Raw genomic sequence first — 24,313 nt, 5'->3', positions numbered from 1 at the left:
AGCTACTCCTTTCTGCTAACCTCTGTAATATGCCTGACTGATGAAGAGTCTAAAGCTTGGTCATATAATTTAAAAAAACTGACCATGAGACTATTCAAGGTGAGAGAGTATAGAATGGCCACAACATTCTTACGTACATTTGTTTAAGTCATCTGAGTGCTTTTTATTCTCTTCTCAAATGTGAATTCTTTATGTGCTTTGATAGATCTTCCATGCTTAAGGCCATGAATCATTAATTTAGCCCTTATAACTTTTCTACATCGTCAATGAATCACTAAGGTAATGTTATACAGGAGACTTTTGATGTAATCCTTGGTATTACCCCCTGACAACTTCAAACTATGAGATTTTTTTTAATTTAAATTAATGTGTATCAGAAATGTAAGAAATATCAGTGCCATAATTACAGACAAGAATTTACCTAATGAGAATTATACTACTTCTCCCCATTTCCTGTTTTCTGCAAGCAATTCTAATAGCAATCAAAATTCACAACCTTGTCAAGGCCATCCCTTTAGAGCTTGTCAATCCCTTTAGAGCTTGTTTTTTTTTTTAGTGAAATATTAATGGTATGAGACATTTAATTAACATTAATTTTTCTACAATCAACTTCTGAGAATCGGTATCATATTAGCAGAAAACAAATGGAAATTGAGGATTAACTTAGGGGGGAAAAAACACCCTCTGGGGTATATTTCAGAGTGAATATACACTCATCCTCAGCATTTTCTACAAATGAAATCTAAGTTACCTTGCTCAAGACCACTGATGCAATTCCATCCCAGCAACTGTCAGAACAGTTCTTCGGAGAAATGATTTTGTAGAAAAATTTTTAAAATGGCAAGGAGGTAAGAGTCTGAGTAAGCAAAACTGGGGTTTGTGTTTAATCTTTTTGTCCTATTGAAATCACTACGCACAATTCATTATTTTGTAGGGAGGGGTTATGTGTCTTGTACTCTCAGCAATTATTTACCTAAAATAGTTTGCTGGTTTTAGAGTCTAATGGTTTGAATCGAAAGCAACAAAAAGCAGTGCCAAATAAATGCACCATTTGTTTTTGTTGATTTTTTTTTTGAAACAATATTGAAGTTTACTTTAGTCCCCTAGATTCTTCATAGGAACGTTTGCTTCACATATGCAAAAGCATCTCCCTATAGCATTAATATGGCTTATTAATCTTCAAAGACACTGTGCTTTTTTATGCACTATAACAGCCAAGTCAAAAATGAAAGCTTTCAAGTTTGTTGACTCTGGAGCCGTTTTGATTTTTTTTTTTTTTCCATGCTGCCATAAATGCCCTTTTTCCTAATTCAACACTGGGAATTTAAAAAAAAAAAAAAAAAAAAAGTGAATTCTGTCAGCATAAGTCACCTAAGGAACAACATCTGTGCTCGTCTTGCTTCTAATTTTCTAGTACCCTAGATATTCAGAATAACTGAACTTACTGGACCCCTACCAAGTTATCTATCTCTGACGGCTGCTGTGCTGTAAATTCATACTGAAAACTGTTATATTCTCCTGAATTGCTGCAGCTCCCCCGATAAAATGGAAACTTTTCCACAGGTTTTCCTGTCAAGTTCAACCTGCAGGTAGGATTTAGGAAGGCTGCATGCCTTGGTCTACTGACGGAGAGTGATGTCCTCACCAACTTCAGAGCACACTTTCTCAAGCCCAGCATTAAACACTAGCGCACACATATTCCGGTAATAAGGATTTGCTGTAACGGGTTCAGAAAGGTTGTCTTTAGGCACTTTCATTTTTAAAAGTCCTGATAAGGTGGCTCGGCGAGGACTCACAGGAGTTTCTTGTTAAGTAGCCTTCTAGCATGCTGCTGAGCAATTTGCCAGTTATCTTCTCACAGACTCATTAGCTTATGCTCTCTGTCACTCATTTGCAGATTGAAGCTTGAGTTTCTCACAGTGAAAAAGAGCTTCCACATTATGCCTTAGAAAGGCCACCATCTCTTTGAACTGGTACTTTAAAGGGTCTTGGCAAATAGGTATCACAGTTCTACTCTCAATCCACACTCAGTGGAGATGCTCAAAAAATAAAATAAAATAAAATAAAATAAAATAAAATAAAATAAAATAAAATAAAATAAAATAAAATCTAGTTCTATCAAATACTTACTTAATGATTGATTCAAGAGGAGTTCGGTTTGGTTAGAGTGTTAATAATTTTATAAAAAGGAGGTAAAAGCAGGGGCACCTGGGTGGCTCAGTCAGTTAACAGTCTGCCTTTGGCTCAGGTCATGGTCCCAAGGTCCTGGGATAGAGTCCCACAGGGGCTCCCTGCTCAGGGAAGAGCCTGCTTCTCCCTCTGGCCCTCCCACCTTGTGCTGTCTTGCGCACGCCTGCTCTTTCTCAAAAACAAATAAAGAATATTTAAAAGAAATAATTTTTTTTAAAAAAAGAGGTTAAAGCAGGACAAAGACAAGAGGAGCAGGTGACCAACCTTCCCTGTTGCCCAGGACTCGGATTCCTGGATGTGCCACTCTTCGTGCTAAACCTAGGAAAATCCTGTACAGACAAATGAGCTGGTTACCCTCAATGTTTTTGTTGTTGTTGTTGTTTTGTTTTTAATTTTGTTATTTTGTTGCTTTTCCTGACCTAAGATTGACAACATATGTGCATATATATATATATATGTATATATATATATATATGGTGTACAATGTTTTACCATGCATATATATTATGAAATGATTGCCATAATCAAAGTAATTAATTCAGGTAATATTCATCACATCACATAACTACTCTAATTCTTAAGGGTCCTCCAAATTAACTCTACTCCCTACTATTTGAAGTCTACTTAAAGGAAAAACTGCAATTTGCCCTTTAGCAAAAATAAACTTCCTAGAATAAAATATTTCTTTCTACCCAGTCTGCTAGTTAACAAATATGGTTACACCCTGTCTTTTTTTAATTTAAATGTTCTAAAAAAAATTTTTATAAATAAAATTCTTCCTCAGCACCTCGAACACATCCCAGTTGACACTGGTTTAAATTCTGAGTTCCACATGCCAACGCATAGCCACACTTTCACAATCCAGACTGACTGAGCAGCACTGGTCATCCCTATGTGCTCTATCAAGTTCCTAACTCCACAGCAGAGATACGGAGTTGTGTAAATGTCATTTCGGGGGTGGGGGGGGGAAGCCTGGATATTTTATAGGCTATCACTTTTGACAGTGAAAAGTAAAGATTTAACCCTCCCTGTTGCTATTGCCTCAAGGAACACTTGTAGAAAATAAACCAAGATAGTTTCCACAGGTAAAGCTCAGGCAATAAAAAAAGAAAGCAACATCTGCGTCAAAGGAAACTCTTAAGAAAGTTAGGTCTGCAGAGTTTGACCTGAAAACTACCACAGCTTGTCTGAATTACACGGCCACCTGTCACAACTGTGCCTGAGATTCTTCTAAAACAGTAGGGGTTTGTCACATAAATGGAATGTGTAGGATTTAAATTATTGCAGACCATGAGGCCATCCCAATAAGCGTGAAAGTTTTCAAAACAGAAATGACAGGGCTTAGTGTCTCCTAAAGCCATGTGATATTCCCTGTTGATAGCTGCCCAGAAGCCCTACAGTGAGATTAAACATCAAAATGACAATATCATCACTGGATTTCTAACAAAGCTAGCTCAGACAAATTCATGCGATTACATCCATAAATATCCCCCTTTGCACATACATAAATCATTTGCCAAGGGTGCATAAAACTACTGAGCCATTCCCCAGTATGGGCAGAGGAGGTGATAACTAGATGGTATGGCTGCACTCAGACAGTTCTCTTAATTATATTAGTGGTCTTCACCATAACCTCTGGTGGAGGTTGAAAACTACAGCATAGGAAAACATGTCTTGGTTGTCTCATGCCTCGTTATTCAGAAAAGTAACAATCAAAGTCGCTCACCCTCAGGTTGGGCAGTTGAAGAAAAGTGCTTGCTTTTTGTTTTCAATCTTCCTTACTGCCTTCTCAAACAACTAACAGCTCCGGGAGATTAAAGACAAAACAACAACAAAAAACAAACAAACAAACAAAAAACGAATACACAAGGAAGAAGGCATGAGCCATATAATCAGACAGCTGAGAAATCTTTTTGTGAAATCCCCTACCACACTCTCCATCCCTAACGCGACCGCTTTTCAAAGACAAGCTCCAAGTTCCTTCTCAGGTCTCAGTGCTTGGCTTTCCCATACCTGACATCTCTTACTCTACGCCACGTTTTCTTCACTGAACTTCTTCATTTGTCTTAATCACCACCTATTTCATGTTTTATCTTTTTTTTTTTAGTGTCATTTTTTTTTATTTTAATTTTTTATTTTATAAACATATATTTTTATCCCCAGGGGTACAGGTCTGTGAATCACCAGGTTTACAGGTCTCTAATTCCTAAAATGTTCGTTATCACCAAACCCATTTTTTTTTTTCCTTTAAAGATCAAATTCAGTATCACTTACGGTGGCTACTTCCTTTTCAAGGTTTTCTTAGTTCTTTCATTATATTTATTGCTTCATTTCTGATGCTAAATGTAATAAATTTTCAATTTGGAATATTAAGAAAATCTAAAAAAACTTATATAATTTTGTTACGCACCTATTCTGTAGGTGCACGCATAATCGGAATTCTTCTATAAGAGTGCCACACAAGGAAAATCACTGTTTACATTTAACTTATCTCCTCCTAATATATAAGATTTCTTCCACACGCCTTGACAAGCAGTGTTCAGCCTGATTGCAGACCTGTTGTCAACACCCATCTAAGTGCTTTGAGATGCTTTGTGAATCACAGAAGTTAAAGCTAGAAGGAGCCTTGGGAATCAAAGAACGCAAGTACTTATTTTACAAGCAAGCCCCTCACCACAGATAATCCAGCTTGTAAGCAGCAGAGTTAGAACGACATTCAGATAAGGCCAGCACATTCAGGAACACAGACTGTGCACTATATGGAAGAGCCTGCAACTGGGCTCAGTCTTGCATCATCTGGAGAGAGGGGCACAAAAGCACCATCATCTACTTACTGTGCACTTGGAGGGCTTCAAGTGCCAGCCGTCTCAGTGGGTGGACAGGAAAATGTGAATGAGTGATGTTTCTAACCCACTGACAGCACTGCGTAGGCTAGCAATGAGCCTGAATTCAGGTTTATCATTTCCCAAGCGGATGCTTTTTTCAGGGCTCTAGCTACATTTCCCAATGAATCATTCTTCCTAACATCATTCTTCCTAATCTTCCTATTTTTAAAAACTATTCCCTATTAGATAGTACCCTGTAATTCTATGAAATTTGTTTCCCATATACATGTATGTATGTGTGTGTGTGTGTATATATACATATACATATATATATGAAATCCATCCAAATCCCACAATTACTAATCCTAGTCTGAAAAAGGGTGCAACCAATACCCAATGCATCAGACTGATTGATGATTGGAGTGTGAACTTGGAAAGCAGACCTGACAGAAGGTCAATAACAAGCTCTTAAAGTTACCGGGATCTGACAATGATCTTCACTCCTCCTCCTGAACATCCAGCAAATTGCCTTATACTCCCCAAAGATATGTTTAAATTAATTCCTATACTACATAAAAGAAATCCCAGTGTTTACAGAAACATAAAAGTCACAGAGTAATTAGTTGTATCTTCTATTAAGAATAATTTTTATCATCCAAACTACTATATGAGTGAGGTAAACATTTACATAAAGGAAATTACTATTTAGGGGTTAAAAGCATAGCGCTTGCAAGTGACAATTTGGATGTACATCTGGACTCTGTTATTGATATTAACTAATAGTGTGCTCCTAAGAAAACTCATCAGTGAAATGGAAATGATAATAGTACTTCTTAGGGCTTTTCTAAATGTTACAAAAATTAATGCATACTGTGGCAAGCACTCAGTAGCTGCTCACTATGATTATTACCACAGTTCTGCATTCCTAATTTAGATGCAGTTTTTATTTGCCTTACCAAATTGGACTCTACCAATAACTGAAAGATGTGTTTAAGTAGACTCCTAAATAATCGAGGAGAAATGGTCTCTCCCAAAGCCATACTCTGAGAGGTGTTTTTGCAGGTTTCCTTTTCCACAGGTAATTGACATACTTATTGATTTTTTTTTTGAAAGTTCTGAACTAGAACTTGATTCAGAAAATAAGAGAAACAGATGTTTGTCTTCCAAATTAAAACTGGGATTTGTAATTTGAAATAATTTAAAGTATTAAGATATAAGCATCATGAAAATGTTTTAATAACTTTCTGCATCTCAAAATGGAATCACTCATTTTCTAGAAAAGCCATGTAGCCTGTTGAAACTGCATTATGACTGCTTCTGAAAAAAGCAAACATATGTAATAATTCATGGGTGATTTCATTTGGGTTTGGGGGACTTTCGACCAATCATCTTGGTGAGCTTACTTTGTGAACAGGCACAGCGGCTAATCAGAGGATCCATGTAGAGAAGCAAGTTTACATTCCTGATGGAATGAGTTCAGAGGAGGAAGCACACCATCCTCTCTCAGCCCCAAACTTAGACCTTGGAGACTGGAGGATTCCAATGTGTGATGGGTATTAGAACCAGCCTGCTTAGTCTGCTCACCTGCTCAGCCAATCAGCAAATTATCCTCCCCTTTTAAGGAGATGTGATGAATGGTTAGAAAGAAAAACTAGAAGTATTCCATTTACTAAGTAAATAAAACTACTGTATAGTCATGGAATGGAACGTGCTATAGCCTTGAAAAAGGGAGGAAACGCTCTGCGTAATAATAAGGAAGGATTCTTGCTAGGTGAAAAAAGCAAGGCACAAAACAGCATTATGAAATGATACTACTTGTGCAAAAGAGGAAGAATAAAAATAATAGAGGCATGTTTGCTTATATAAGCATAAAATATCTCTAGAAAAGCATACAAGAGATTGGCAACCCTGGTGGTTTCTGCACACGTGGGCATGAGTGGCTGGGCACATGCATGGCAAGGAGATTTTCTACTAGTATCTTTTAAATTTTGAACAATGTGACAGCCCTGCTTACTCAAAAATAAATAAAATTAAAGCAAAAACAAAAAGATACTTTTATATTTTTTCTTGAACACCATTTTTTGATGTAGCTGCTACCTCTTGCCTGTTTTGTTTTCTTCTAGATATCTTAGTGAGTCTCATAGGATTTTTATACCATTACCTTACAAAACAGGAGCCCCTTCTAATAAAAATGTCACATTTGATACTGAGGCTTCTGGAAGTTATATATATATAATTCAACTGTTAAAGTCACATCAACATTTCATATCAGATTCCTGATATTTACCCATACCTTTCAGCCTGATATTTTATGAAACTTCCTCCTTTTCTGAAGAAAGAGAGCCAGGGTCTTCCTAGACTTTGAACTGTGATTTATTTTCTTTGTACTGGTTTGACCCACTTCTGCATTTTGGAGACTGCTAACTTTACGCCCTTGAGGATGAGAAAAAATAAATCCTTGCAGGTTCCTGGAATATAAATTACAAGGAAGTGAACAAGATAAGTGTAGTGTAGGAAATTGACTTTCTTTTTCTTGGTGTAAACTTTCAGAAGTCTTTCCTTTGTTTATTTCTAATCCATCAATCAAAGAATTAAGGAATGAAGCAACTTTTCAACTAGAGTGTTATTTGTTCATTTCATAACATTTTAGATAATTATTTTAAACTGTTTGCACCAAGGTTCTGTTCAGAATAGAAGAGAATAAATCCATACCCTAGTAATCTGGGAATGGGGGGAAATTCCAGTTGTTTGTTATCTTGCCCCTCTTCCTACGGTCAAACCCATATATATATATATAAACTTGTATAGAAATACATACATACATACATACATACATACATGTATATATCTACATGTATATACACATATATATACATATACATATATATGATATATACATGTATGTATGTATGTATTTTTATATAAATGTGTGTGTGTGTATAAAATTGTATGGAAATTTCTAATTTTCAACACAAGAATATGCACCAGGGGGTTGATGGCTCCCCTGTGTTTGTGGCCCACAACATTATACACTTTAGTGATAGGAATTCACACATACCAGTTTAAGAAGTATGGTATTAAATCAGAAATACATTGCATCAGAAAATAATAGCTATTAGTATAGTGCTTAGCAATTTGTAAAGTCTTTAATATAAGCTTCTCATCTGATGAAACTACATGTGAGATAAATATGTTAAGTCAGGGACCATTTCCAAAGTACCTACTGCAAGTTAGTTATTTTCCATTTATTGCCCAATCCTCACAATGAAACTTATAAAGCATTACTGGAGTTCCTATTTTATAGAAGAAGAAATTAAAGCCACTATATAAGTAAGTTACAATTCTAATTTGGGTGATGGGAAATTTTATTGGTCCCCTAGCCCATGGGGAATTTTATTGGTCCCCTGGCCCACCAAGGATATGGAATCTACTTCTGATCCAATTAATTGGAGGGAGTTTGGGCAGGACTCTGTATTAAACACATACCTTCCACAATGGCTCAGCTTGACATAAAAGGTGGGAAGTCCAGGCTCAGTAAGTCCCACAAAATATGAAGTATGTTGTGTAGTATGGATGTAGATCATCTGGTTGTAAAACTTGGCAACCAAGTCTCCTCCTTCAGCTCTACTTTGAAATCAAAGTGCATCATGGATTACTACAGACCCCCTGCCCAGAGGCAAAAATGAACATGGAGAACTATCTACTAGGCAGATGACATTTCAACTCCAATTTAAATAATGAGAAAGAACTTGTCAGACAGACAAAGAGACAAGCACATGCTGCAAAACATAGAGCATACAAAGACACAGAGTCACTACAGAATACGTTTAGTAAGTGTGGATTGAACGACAGTACTAAACACTATGGCCCTGGAGAAATGTACGTATGGCTGAAGGAAGGCTAGTGTGGGAAGGGAATCACAGGAAGGAGTTACCTGATACAGGTTTTATATGGCCGTGCCACCATATTTGGAGTAGAAGCTGAAGGTGATGGGAGCCACCGTTGGACTTCAAGCACAGAAAATAAACATCCAGCTTTGTCTTTTTGAAAGATCATTCTGAAATTAGCATGGAAATCAGATTGCAGAGGAGTAAAATAAGAATAAAGGCCATTCGGGAAGTTATTAGAATAATTCAGACAAGAAGAGTTGAGGATGAGTGATGATAGTGACTTTGCCAATACAAGAGCAGAGTTGCTAGGGATGGGCAAATTGGATCTTCAGGGAAAAGAGCACTGGCCCAGGAAATAGCTATTTCCATCACTCTGAATAGGGTTAAGGAGCATAATTACCCCTTCACAGAATGTATATCCTTAGTCCCACAAACAAATTGTTACTTACAAAGCAGCATCATGGTATTTGAGAAAGCTGTTTGGAATTTTTATATTTGAAATTTATTTTTACCTGATTAGAATTACTGTTTTATCATTTTCAACCAACTTTAAACATGACAGATTATTCTTACTTTGCTTCTCCAAAAAATGAATCTAAAATCATATCTATATCCATTTGTATAAAGATTAGATTTTTCTAAATTTAATGTTGAAAAATAGTAAGCAATGTGCTCCTTTTGTTCCACAGGATAGATTTTAAAAAGAGGGGAAAATCTTTCTTAAGGTTGTGAGAGGAAAAAAAAAAAGCAAAAACCAACAATTCCACAGATAAAATCATGCCTTCATTTAGATCTGAGAGAAAAGTTAGGATAATTTTTCTCAATGGAGGCAGAGCACATCTCTGGGACTTGTGCTTTGTTAGCTTGTTTGCTGGACTTTTTTTTTTTTTCCATCTGCTCATTTGCTTTCCTCATTTTATTTATCTGTCTGCGAATGGATAATTATCCCCCCCACCCTTTTTGTCCCCTTTACTGTTGATGTTCTGTTTTTGTCAGATTTGTTTTCCCTTGATTGTTTTCCTACTGCAATCATCATGCAAGAGGGTGATACATTTTTTCACTTAATTATAATTTTCTTTATCATGCAAATTTCAAAATTAATAATGGCACAAGCAGATAAGAAAAAGTCTCTTTAGAGTTTCTTAGTTTTACCACATAATGACACATTATTTAGACCAAATCACTCAGTTCTTGTATAGATACATACTGAAATCATCAGAAAGAAATTGAATTACCATTTGATTAAAAAAAAAATCAGTAAAGGCAAGCATTAATACCTAAGTGCCAGGAAGCAGGAAACTTAGGACCAAAATATTCATAATATTTCAATGAGATATACTTCTCTAATGACTTAAGACCCAAAATTATTCAATTTTTTTTTTAATTTTTTATTTTTGATAAACATATATTTTTATCCCCAGGTGTACAGGTCTGTGAATCACCAGGTTTACACACTTCACAGCACTCACCAAATCACATACCCTCCCCAATGTCCATAATCCCACCCCCTTCTCCCAAACCCCCTGCCCCCGGCAACCCTCAGTTTGTTTTGTGAGATTAAGAGTCACTTATTCAATTTTTTTTATACCTGAAAAATGCTTTCTCATTTTTAAGATAATTACCATTAAATTAGTAATAACCCTAAAACCTACATTTCCTTTTTAAACATTTTAGATATTAAAATTGTAGCTCTCTGGAGCTAATAGAAGATCTTTAGCCTTTTCTGGGGAAAAAAAAAAAAAGCCTAGTTTTTGAGGGTCCAAAGACTCAAATGGAATAATTGAAGTCTAGTGATAGAATAATCAATGAACATTATTATTTAATTTTGGCAGGAGAATATTTGGAGATCAATTGACAGAGTTATTTTTCAACCATCAAAAATTAGGAAATTGACATAAAAACTTTATTTAGGTATCAGAGGAAACTGTCTATATGCTTTTCTATATGCTATACTAACCATGCAGGAAATGTATACTATCATTAATGGAGATTTTCATTATATAGACAAATATAAAGATGTATAGATACAAGGCATAATATTTTATGAAGCATATTGTATTAGTTTTCCAATGCTGATATACCAAATCATTATAAAATAAGTGGCTTAAAAAACAAAAACTTATATTTTCACATTTCCATAGGTTAGAAATTTAATAATGATCTCTCAGGACAAAATGAAAATATCACCAGGCCTGCATTTCTTTCTGGAAGATCTATGGAAGAATACATTTCTTTGCCTTCTCAGTTTCTTAGAGTAGACATTGCCCCCATTCCTTGGCTCATGGAGCCCTTCCTCCATCTTTGAAACCCAACAATGAAAGGTCCACGCTTTCTCAAATAGCATCATTGTGAAAACTTCTGCCTCCCTCTCCCACTTTAATGATTAACATGTGATTAACAGGTGATTAACATGGGGTCCGCCTGGATAATCTGGGCTAGTCTCTCTACTTAAAGTCAGCAGATTTACAACCTCCATTCCATTTGCTTCCTTAATATCCCTTTGCCACACAATTTAACAAATGCATAGATCACAGGAATTAGGACATGGGCATTTTTGGAGGGGCAGTTATTATTCTGTCTGAAACATACATTTTGTAGTTTCTCTCATTGTGAAATTTGTAATTACATAAAAATTACCTTTTATGTAATTTACATCATTATACAAATTTCTAAATTAAATAAATTTGGTTTTGAGTAAGTAAATGTTATACAACTAATGGAAATTACCTATATTCCTAATAATAATAACATATAATGTTTAAACTACTATAACCAATGACTTTATATTTTAATATCAGGTATAGTGGAATAGAATCTTTAAGGCCAACTTTCCCAATGATAAAAAATTTTACTTTAGCTAAAAAATTAGTGCAGTTCTAGGATCTAATTAAAATTCTATATTCTATTATCTGTATCTGATATCTACATATATATACTGAATCACCTCCCACCCTTGGAGAAAATTGTCATGCAGATTAGTACCTTGGTAATCATCTTCTGATTTTAAGAAATTTACATGGATAAGTGTGTGTTTGTGTGTGTGTGTGTGTGTGTGTGTGAGGGAGTGAGAGAGTTGTGGAGTGGGCTGGGGGGGTAGGAAGAATGTATGTACGATAGGTATTTTGTTTCCTTCAAAATAATATTTGAAATGACATTCTCACTGAATAGTATCTTTGCAAACATTAAGGAACATTACCGTTTAACTGGGTTATCAGGGACCTAGTCTACATTACCAGGACAACAAAACCTAGACAGATTGTGACATGCCTTAGAACCATGGCTTTCTTTATATAGATTTTGCTGAGTACATTTTTGAGGTTCTTGACTAGTATCATCTTTATGAAATAAAGACTTATTTATTTATTTATTTTTTATTTATTTTAAGAAAAACAGTATTCATTATTTTTTCACCACACCCAGTGCTCCATGCAATCCGTGCCCTCTATAATACCCACCACCTGGTACCCCAACCTCCCACATCCCCGCCACTTCAAACCCCTCAGATTGTTTTTCAGAGTCCATAGTCTCTCATGGTTCACCTCCCCTTCCAATTTACCCCAACTCCCTTCTCCACTCTAACACCCCTTGTCCTCCAGGATATTTGTTATGCTCCAAAAATAAGTGAAACTATATGATAATTGACTCTCTCTGCTTGACTTATTTCACTCAGCATAATCTCTTCCAGTCCCGTCCATGTTGCTACAAAAGTTGGGTATCCATCCTTTCTGATGGAGGCATAATACTCTATATGGACCACATCTTCCTTATCCATTCGTCCATTGAAGGGCATCTTGGTTCTTTCCACAGTTTGGCGACCGTGGCCATTGCTGCTATAAACATTGGGGTACAGATGGCCCTTCTTTTCACGACATCTGTATCTTTGGGGTAAATACCCAGGAGTGCAATTGCAGGGTCATAGGGAAGTTCTATTTTTAATTTCTTGAGGAATCTCCACACTGTTCTCCAAAGAGGCTGCACCAACTTGCATTCCCACCAACAGTGTAAGAGGATTCCCCTTTCTCCACATCCTTTCCAACACATGTTGTTTCCTGTTTTGTTAATTTTGGCCATTCTAACTGGTGTAAGGTGATATCTTAATGTGGTTTCAATTTGAATCTCCCTGAAGGCCAATGATGATGAACATTTTTTCCTGTGTCTGATAGCCATTTGTATGTCTTGTTGGAGAAGTGTCTGTTCATATCTTCTTCCCATTTTTTGATATATTTGCCTGTTTCGTGTGTGTTGAGCTTGAGGAGTTCATTATATATCCTAGATATCAACCTTTTGTCTGTACTGTCATTTGCAAATATCTTCTCCCATTCCATGGGTTGCCTCTTTGTTCTTTTGACTGTTTCCTTCGCTGTGCAGAAGCTTTTGATTTTGATGAAGTCCCAAAAGTTTATTTTCGCTTTTGTTTCCTTTGCCTTTGGAGACATATCTTGAAAGAAGTTGCTGTAATTCTCAGTGCCAAAAAATGCCTTGACTTTCATGGATCGTTTGTATATTTCTTGTTTTACTGACACTGAATCTTGTGCCCATCCAAGTTTTCTTCTTTCCTTGGCTGCCAGAGATCAGAGAGCAAATTTGACGTTGACCTCTACCAAGTGAATAAAACACTGTGTTATGAATCTCTCTGTCTTATTTTATCCTGGTTATTTAACCTCAATTTATTTTTTACTTCTTTATTTTTATGTCATACCATAAAGGATGTTTCTATATAAGTTATATCAAAATTATTTGAACATATAATCTTAAAATAATGTATAGAATTGAATATCTTGACACCTTAGCTAAAAGATTAAGAAAAATGAATTAATGAAAGAAGATGGGATTGGGAGGGAGACAAACCATAAGTGACTCTTAATCTCACAAAACAAACTGAGGGTTGTTGGGGGGAGGGGGTTTGGGAGAAGGGGGTGGTATTATGGACATTGGGGAGGGTATGTGTTTTGGTGAGTGCTGTGAAGTGTGTAAACCTGGTGATTCACAGACCTGTACCCCTGGGGATAAAAATATATGTTTATAAAAAATAAAAAATTATATTAAAAAAAAAAGAAAAAAATATACCATTTGATGATTAAAAAAAAAGAAAGAAAAATGAATTAAGCATTCAGATGTTAATAAGGCTTTTATCTCAAAAAGCTACCCAGATCTTCTAAACAATAATTTTTTTGGGGGGTGGGTGGATGTTACAGGTCTGTAAGTAGAGTAGGGATGAAAAGGTGTAAGAATTCCCTTTCCTATAGAATCTGGGAATTTGATGGTCATAACAATCTGATTTAATATAGGACAATGCATGGAAATATTAATTATCTTAAACCAATGCTTTAGATAAAATGGTTTGGTGAATTTTAAAATATTCAGCTTTCATTTATTGTTACTCCTTGTCAACCTTACAGCTTTAATACTGGTGGCATATTTCATCCAGTGTGTGGAAAATAAATTTTTTATTCTATTCCCAGAACATAACTTTTTACTGACTTCCTAGCAAGTTACACACCCTTTTTAAATAATCAGAGAAAACTCAGAATTTGCTGGAAATCAAAAAAATGGATGATTTAACACATATCTATGGCTCCTCATATATACACCCTTGTTACATGAATATTCATCCTAAAGAATGAAATTTCAAAATCTTGGCAAGTAGAGGATAATGATTAACCACAGAGCACTTAAGGATACTCTTTGGTTTAGTAGTTAAGCTTTTCCTTTTGGGAGACCTATATTCTATTCTCACTCCATTATTGACTGGTAGATCCAACATTAGCAATGAATCCTGAATGGCAGACTCACTAGGCTTTTGTTGGGCATCCACAGGGAAATTAATTCCCTCTTACATCATGGCTTCTCAAATTTCTTAATATATACTAGGTAGATACTAAGAACAGAATTTCAAGATTTTTAAGATGTTTGGTAAGGGCAAAACGTGCTATAAAATATATGATTAAACATCAAGAAATATATTGATGGTGCCTTGTGGTGAAAATAATTTTTAGACTCTCAGAAGACCAATTTCTATGATGCCTCAAAGTCAATCAATGTCACATGCACTCTCTCTTCATAAACTGAAAGGTGGTCAGGTTTTTGCATCACTGAATAGGCTAACACCAGAGTATCTGTTATTTTTTTCTTCTATTTTATTCACTCTAATTATATTTTTTCAGGATTGATTTAAAAACTAAATTATTTCCTATTTGTTTAATCATATTCAAGGAGGTATCTTCGAGAGCTTCACCAATTAAACCTCCTCCAAATATTTCAAAGCCTCGACACAATAAACATGCAACAGAAAATTTTGCTTAGCACATTTTTCTCCTTTAGTGTAAATTGAATGGGACAAATTTTATGGTCTAATTTGATTTTTCCACGGTCTTATAGACACAGTCACAGTCTCAAAGGGGTTTCATCACATTGAATTAGTACAAACCAAAGTGCATTAAATGATAGGCATTGCAGAAGTCCTACGTCAGATAAAAACAGCATTTTCAATAAAAGGGTATCTATTTTCCCGCCTGTATGCTCACAGAGAGACAAATAGTAGGCTTTTGGCATTACACCTTAAGGTCTTAAAGTCAAAAGCTTTATTCTTGTTCAGTGATAGCTTTTAAAATGAAAGAAGAGGGTTTGTGTTTTCAATGACAATTGTCACAGGATATTAGAGGTCCTTGAAAATCCAGAGATAGGCATCCTTAGCTGTCGTACAACATAACACAACTAGCCTCAGATTTGATAACTCAGGCTTTAGTTCAAGGTCTTGGGACTACAGTCACAAAGATTCTTATTCAAATCTTGAGAGCAAGAATATCTAGAAGGCAGTCGGTATACGGTAGAATTTTTTTTAATCTACAATAGTAAAACAATAAACGTGAAACATGAAGCCAGGTACCAGTGTGACAGATCTATGGTAGAGATCAAACAGGCAGATCCAAGATAATCACATGACTCATTATTTTTCTTTTTCCATTTTTATATGGAACCATTTTTCATAGCAGGAGGTAGGAAATAAACTTTATTTTTGTGATATTGATAATTATGAGTTAATCATTTCCTCCAAACAATGCAGGAATCATAACAGGCTTTTATTTACTTCAAAACTATCCTTTCTCACCACCTATTTTTCCATCTCATTAATAATGTCATAAAACCACATATATATAAATTTGCCAGTATGTCTCTAAGTATAATTGACATATATCATATAAATTTCAAATGCACAACATAGCTGTTTGATATTTATATACATTATAAAATGATCACCACTGTGTCTAGCTTCTGTCACTATACATCATTTTTATCCAATATGATTTATTATTTCTTGCATCAACTAATTATTTTAGTTTTTTAAATTTTCTTAAAGAAGTACATCCTTTATCCTTTAGTATTTCTTTAGGTTAAAGTCTGTGATTGGTAAATTTTATTTTTGTATGCCTAAAGGCTTATGTGTTTCACCTTCACTTTTGAATAATAGTTGTGGCTAATGAACCTCAAGTTATTTTTCCTTAGCACTTTGGAGATATTATCTCATGTCTTCTTGTATCTATTGTTTGCGATACCATTCTGTTTCTCATTTCTTTATGGTAATTTACTTCCCCCTCTGGTACATCTTAGCATTTCATCTTTATCTTGGACGCATTAAAGTTTCATCAAGCGGTGGTTAGGGTGTGGGTTTTCTTTTATCGATTCTGTCATTGATCTCATGTCTTGGTTATATTCTTAAAATTCTTGATACCTATTTTGCTAAATATAACATTTCATCCTTATCTCCTGTTTATTCCTTCAGAGTTCTTAAAAAATAATTTGGAACACCTGGAACTATTTTCTATTCCTTTCACTTTTACTTCTTATTTCTATCTGAACTCCCAGACAGGAAGGTGGACTGAGCAGATGGCAAGATCTCCTCTCCAGCCCCAAACATATAGCAATGCTTGATGGAATATTTTAAGATGCAGAAGAGAAAGGGAGTTCTTCACAGTCCAGAAACAAATAGTAAGCATACAAACTGGTAAGCCAGAGTTATTGCCACACATGTCATAGGACTGAAGAGGCATCTTACATATGGTAGTTCTAGGATTTTAATGTCTGTGTCATGCTACAGTTGGAAAAATAGTAGAAAACTGAAAGTGGCTCCCTACATTAAAAGTCCAGGAAACATATAAAATACTTAAAACAATGACAGACAAAAGGAAGCATAGAATATATGCTCCATGTACTAAAACATATGTTTTAACCTCTGCTGTATGTGAAAACCACAGCCAGGAACTGAAAATTTTAATCCCAATAGTCTAAACTGAACACACATGTTAACATAGAGAACTTTCCAGTTTAACACTGCCTAGTTCAGTCATGTAATCTGAATAGGTTACCTATGTGTTATAAAACTCATGAAATGAGAAACACATAGAGTAACTAGTGTATACGCATTGAATAACCATAAAACCATCCATAATCAAGATGCTTTTAACTGGAACTTACCTATGATCCCCTGTGGATGACTCCCACAAACAGCTAAGAAACAAATGTCAAATCATTTCAAAAAGTAAAATGCTAAGAAAGACAGTATACCAATTTATCAAGTTGTAGAATTTGAAACCTAGTGCAATTGTGAAAGTAAAGCCTAAGTTTTTACCATAAAGAGAATCTAAAACTGCAGTACTGAATTTTAAATAACAGAGATCCTTCCTCGCCTAAACACATACTCACTGACATTCCCACATTTTCCCCATCTTGTTACTCTAAGCTGACACTAGATCAGGATTAGTTGGGACTCTCATTTTGAGAGGCTCTTTTCTTCTCAAGTACACTGGAGGGAGTAAAGTTGGCTCTGGGGATAAAACACTCTCAGGCTTGGGCCACCCAGGCTTGTTACTTCATTAACAATACAATCCCCTAAAATGATCATAATTTACCATTGTCTTTGCTTATTTTATCCCTCCTTCTGTCATTGAGGTGATGAATGGCTATAATTCCACTGTGTAAAATAAGCTTATTTGGAAAGCAATATACCCTGAATCTCATATTTCTATCAGGGTATATCCTTGTATTTGGCCAAGAAGTCTTAATAAAAGGCCTTTGAGAAAGGTGCTGAACAAGTCTCGGTGCCTAATTTTCACAGGAATAGGAGCAACTGGATCTTTTCGTACTGAGAAACTCTAAAGGTTTTGGTTCTATATACTCTGATTTCTACCTATTCCCCCCTCCAAGTTTTGACTGAGCTTATCTTGGTTGTATAATACATGGTGAATTTAACTGTGGGTAAAGAAGAAAACTCTATCACATGATGGTAACAAACACCTCCTCCATGAAAATTATAGTACTAATACAGTTTTCTCCCTTCTTTACTTTCTGACTCCTCTTCAAACTCCTATCCCTTATAAATGAAGTTTTCCCTAGCATGGAACTTATTCTGTTTTTCTTTCTTTCTTTTTTTTTTTTTTATCTCCCTTGCCAATTACAACTACATTTAGTATTGCAACTGTCACTTTCACATAAATAATTACTAAATTTACATCTCTTGTCCTAATTTTATTGTTACGTTCCTGGCATGATTTTAAACTTTTGTTCAAGATTTCATATATTTGCACAATTAACATAAAATTGAGTGTGCTGCAAACCAGCATACTCCTTTCCTTAAGAAATGCATTTAATTAGGGGCACCTGGGTGGCTCAGTGGGTTAAAGCCTCTGCTTTCGGCTCAGGTCATGATCCCAGGGTCCTGGGATCGAGCCCCACATCGGGCTCTCTGCTCAGCAGGGAGCCTGCTTCCTCCTCTCTCTTTGCCTTTCTGCCTACTTGTGATCTCTATCTGTTAAGTAAATAAATAAAATCTTAAAAAAAAATCCTTAAAAAAAAAAAAAGAAATGCATTTAATTGTACAATTCTGTTTTTCCATGAAGAGCCACACCAGTCTTTATTTAGCCAATCATGAAATCTTCTATTCACTTATCTTTTTTTACCAAATATATATTTAATAATTACTGTAAAACAGGCACTGGTGATAAAATGAAAATGAGACAGTTAATATTCCTGCATAAGGAGCTCAACATCTGCATCTAATAGAACATGATTTGAAGAATTCTAGACGTTGCGCATGTGACTCTGTGTGCACATGTACATGCATGTTACGTAGAAATAAAGTGTGCTGTGATGGGCATCACCAGGGACACCCACAGGGGCTGTCAAGGAAATCTATCTCTTAAGGGGATCATTTAAAGCAGTGTGTAAGGCCAGACCATGAAAAGATCCTAGGAAGCACATGACTTCCCAGAAGACAAAGTCAGTACAATGGTTCTGACATGGGAGAGAGCATTTTATTCCTTTCTAAGAAGGGAAAGAGTAACTAGAGAGAAAGAAAGGCATGAAACACATTGTCAAGTTTGACAGAGTCTAGAGCATGACAATCATAGAGTTTGGATTCAGTTCTACGTATAAAAACAAGTCTCCCCTGGGGATACAAATTTTTGAATTATCATCATCATCTGGTAATAAGTGACTAGGACTTGAGAGAGTATATATAGGGAATAGCTTAGGACGGGTATCCTGTTTCCTTCAGTATTTTGTGTCAAAGTGGAGGATCTCTCATTGGGAAGGGAAGAAGTGGAGAGACTGGTTCAGTAAGACAGAATAACAGGGAGAATTTTCCTTAAACGTGTGTTTAAAGGAGAAAGAGTCAGCTCCATCTGATGCTATTGAAATTGAGTTGTAGGGTAAAGTTAAAGCATTGTCTACTGGATCTGATGACATGAGAGGTCACTGAGAACTTGGGCAAAACCACAGCTGGCAGAGAGATTTCACTTAAAGTACCCGAATTTTGTCTTTAGTAACAATTTATATGGAAGTCTTTCTAAAATATAGTCTTTACTATTTTCTTAAATTAAGAAATAAGAATTTTTTCATCTCTCCCTTAAGTCTCAACACCATTATGCACATTAACTCTAATTTATATTGCTGAAATGTGATGTTATAGAGGTACATTGGGCTGCTTATTCCACTCTATCTCTAGATGGGAATGCATGTGTCCACGTGTAATGGTGGCTTGGTTTTTGAAATGTATTGGCTTTTTCATTCTCCTCTCTCTTTTTTTTTTAAGATTTTATTTATTTATTTGAGAGAGAGACAGTGAGAGAGAGCATGAGCGAGGAGAAGGTCAGAGAGCGGAGAAGGTCAGAGAGCGAAGCAGACTCCCCATGGAGCTGGGAGCCCGAGCGGGACTCGATCCCGGGACTCCGGGATCATGACCTGAGCCGAAGGCAGTCGTCCAACCAACTGAGCCACCCAGGCATCCCTCATTCTCCTCTCTTAATGTTAGGCTCCACAGCATGGCCTCTTGCTTTGTTGGCCGAGTTAAAAAAATAAATATTTGATTTAAAACAAACAAACAAAAAACCAGGTTCCAAGTTTCAGTTAATATGTATATAGCTTTGTGTAATTTGTTGAAGTAAGAGGTTAAGGCAACTTGTCTCAACAGTAAAAAATTATTTTTTCCTCCAAAATGGCTGTGAGAAGCAAACAAAGCCCATGAAAGCATCAGTAAAACTATATTGCTGTGTAATTATAGACACTGGTGTTATTAGCTACTGAATATTGCTAATTCTAGAAACTCCATCTTTTCTTAATTAATTTACTCTTTGTACTTTTCTCTTAGCTAGAAATTTTGTTGAAGGTTTTTTTATTATGAGTAGTCTAAAATAGGGAAATGACTTTAGGTCAGAGGAGCTCTTGTTTTTTGTTAACTACAAAGGTTATTTTGGTCCATATACTCTCTTCCCTTTTAGGAAAGTATTGTCAGGTTTGTTAAGGTTGCTTCTAAGTGCTATCTGGAAGTGAGAGGTTACTGTACTTAGACCTTGCTGAACATCATGTAGCAAGATTCACAAAATATAAATGGCATTTTTGCCTTTCATTGCACTGTTATGTCTTTCCATTAATTTCCAAGATGACAGTGCAATAAATAAAGGAATAAGCTTTATCAGTGGCAGCTATTGTTGAAGTACTGGTTTTCTCATTCTAAATACAAAACTCATGAGTCCAGCAGAGTTAGCTACTCAAGAAAATAGTTGTTCAATGTGCTAAAAGAATAAAACTGAATTATCTAAACAAGTGTAAAAACCATACATATAATGACAGATTTTGTTCTCTTGTTTGTTAATTTGCATAAGACTTTGTCAGTGCTCATGTGAAATGGACATTTTAAGGTGTAGAAAGCCTTTTTTTTTTTTTCCTTAAGATTTTATTTTATTTGAGAGAGTGAGCACACACATGAGAGGGCACAAGCAATGGAGAGTGAGAAGCAGGCTGCCCATCTGGCAGGGAGCTGGCTGTGGGGCTCAATCCTAGGACCCTGGGACCATGACCAGACGCTTAGCCAACTGAGCCACCTGGGCACCCTAAGGTGTAGAAATCTTATTATGACCCAGTATTTAAAGATAAATTTCAGTTTTAATTAAGTGGGGAGAATAAGCACCTGTTGAATGACCTTCTAAATATGAAAACAAAGCAGACGAGAGCTGAGTGCCACCAAAGCAAAGTACCTTCTTTCTTAGTCTGCACCACTTCTTGCCGTCACAATACAGAAATACCTTTATAGGTTTCTATTCCAAAGAAAAGCAATGGAAGAATTTATTTTCTAAAATTACAGAAGCCATTTGTTTACTGACAATAGTATCAGGGCTATAGATATACTGTAAACTCAAAAATATAGTAATAACTTTTAAATTATTATAAGCATTATTTTCTGGGGAAGTGTATACATTATATTAAGAAGCTTTCCTTCATCTGGTAAGTAACAAGGTCTACAAAGAAATATCACGCTATTGTTAGGAAACACCAAGTTCCCTAATGAACGTTTTAATTTGGTTTTGTTTTCTCTACACCATCAGAGGATTCACTGGAAATTAAGCTTTATACATTTCTACCACAACTGAATTAATGTTTGGATATAGGCTATAACCATATGGCAATCTACACAAATGAACAAAAGTCAAGTTTGTTAAGAAACTTGGAATGGTGGCCATTCTGATTTTAAGATGTTCCTGAAAACGTCACTGAGCAGTGACTGTAACAGGTATATAGAATTTTATAAAAATCAGTGACTAGAAGAATTGGATCCCTTATTTATCTGCTTTTGCTTGTTCGATTTGTTAAACAAAGGGAAAAACACAACTTCCAAAAAATGGGTGGAAATAGTCTTTGGTTTAAGAACAACTTGAGGTGCTCTGAAACCAATTTATTTAGAAGTTAGGATAATGATGCTTTAGAAATAAATGGAGAAAGATTGTCCAGAAGTGATTTTAAGTGTTGATTTTATCTTGCTAGTGTTCTACTATGTTTATCACGTACTATAAATTCACACAACTCTGATATGCCCTCTAAGGTTTTGGCATGTTGTCCATCTTTAGAAAGTGTGACACCAAAGCCATGAATCTTCAGAAAATCTGGGGAAAACATATACAATTCATACAATTTACCTTTAATTCATTAGGAAAGACATGTGCAAAAGAGTATTTATAAAACATCTTAAAATTTTCTTCCTTCCTTCCAAACTGGACTTGATTAAATAAATTTACAGATGTGATTGTTCTCTTATTTAATTGTTTTACAATCATCAGTTTTATTAATAGATATAGTATACAACAATGTTTAAAAGAAATCAGATTGTGTATTTGCATCCCCATAAGATTTAACAGTACTTCATGACTCCTGTGGGTTTTGTATCAATAATTTTCCTCCCAATTCTAAATATTACCACTATGAACAGACTCACTACTTACTTTCATTCCCCCATATAGAGGGGGAAATTAACTCATGGAGAACAGTTACTATCCCAAGATCCAGAGAATGGCAGTTAGAAAAAGCTTGAAGAAAATTTCTAATATAATTTATATTCAGCCGTAGCTCTTTAGTTGCCGTAACACTTGAGTGAAAATTTCCCTTAAGTCCTATTTTTCTTCAAGGGGTGAAATGAAACATTCTACAATACTGAAACAGATTTGTAGTTATTTCCCAGATGGAAAGTAAGGTCAATGTCTAACAAGGCTATTTAGGTTGAAAAGAATGAAAAATAGCAAATACTTCATAATTTGTAGAATAATAGAAGAAATAAATCTGATAATAAATTTACTTCTTGTCTTAAAATTCTAAAATCCTATGAAATATGAATAATAATGGATTAACATTAATTATTGGATGAATAACTTCAAGGTAAACAACACACATACATTATTTTCCACACTTTAGTAATTTAAATTATGTCAAAGCCTATATGGTAAAAATTTTGAGATATTTTATAGATTATAATAAACTTAAAACATTAGATAATTTTATCCTCTAGTTCATATTTAAATTCCAATAAACCTCCTAGGTATCTATACTATCACTATTTACATAAAAGAAAACAGGGCCCTTAAATAGATTAAGTCATCTACTCGAGGCTACAAGTTTACTAATAACATTACCAGGGTAAGAATGTTCTGAGTCTTAATCCATTGTTCCTTACAGAACATCAGATAGACTTAGCCACAATACTCTTCTCCCTCAAAAATATTTTCATTCAAGATTGAAAGCAATCTATGGTGGTGGAAAAAGACTGACAAATCTCTTCACCGAAAAAAACAAGTATAAAACTTTAACAAATTGAAAAAAAAAAAAAAACGTTAACAAATTGTTTAAAACAACCATTTTAGAACTCTGGAATTTGAACAAAGGCAAACCACAAATTGAGTAATGCTTACAAAGAAGAACCTGCTAGAAGATCAGGTAAGAAAGGTAAGGGTCTGTGTCCTTTCCCTGTGAAGCTGCTTCTATCCTTCTAAACCCACCTGGTATGGCTGAAAACTGCAAAGTGCTTGGCTTTTAAACAACTCCATCCAAATCCCTGCACTGAGAAGCTAGACTAAACTCTACCATGACTTCTGGTAGATTAAGGCCTTGTTCCTGGGTTGGCCCCTGTCCTACTTAAAATGCCTCCCTGAAAAACAATTTGAGAGGTTTGAAGTGGCAGGAGGGTGAGAGGTTGGGGGAACCAGGTGGTGGGTATTAGAGAGGGCAAGGATTGCATGGAGCACTGGGTGTGGTGCAAAAATAATGAATACTCTTATGCTGAAAATAAATAAAAAATAAATTAAAAAAAAAAATGCCTCCCTGAGAAAGCGCGCAATTCTAAGTCCTTTCTCTACTTCTTTGAGATGTAAATCTTCCACCCTCCTAAACTGTCCCAAGGACCAAGGGGCCATCCCTTCAAATTACAAATGTCTACAAATAGAACTCTTGCTCTCTTCCCTCCCAGTCCCTGTAGGAGGAGAAATGCCTAACTTCTGTGGGTGCCTTGCTCCAATTTGGAAAACTGCCATCCGTCATCAAGATACAAGAAGTTTGTTTCTCCTCTGCATTGTGAAAATTAACAAACCCAGATGG

Source organism: Mustela nigripes, chromosome 15, assembly GCF_022355385.1.
Source record: "Mustela nigripes isolate SB6536 chromosome 15, MUSNIG.SB6536, whole genome shotgun sequence".
Taxonomy (NCBI): domain Eukaryota; kingdom Metazoa; phylum Chordata; class Mammalia; order Carnivora; family Mustelidae; genus Mustela; species Mustela nigripes.
The sequence above is the reverse complement of the archived record's forward strand: the minus strand, read 5'-3'. Positions refer to the sequence as shown.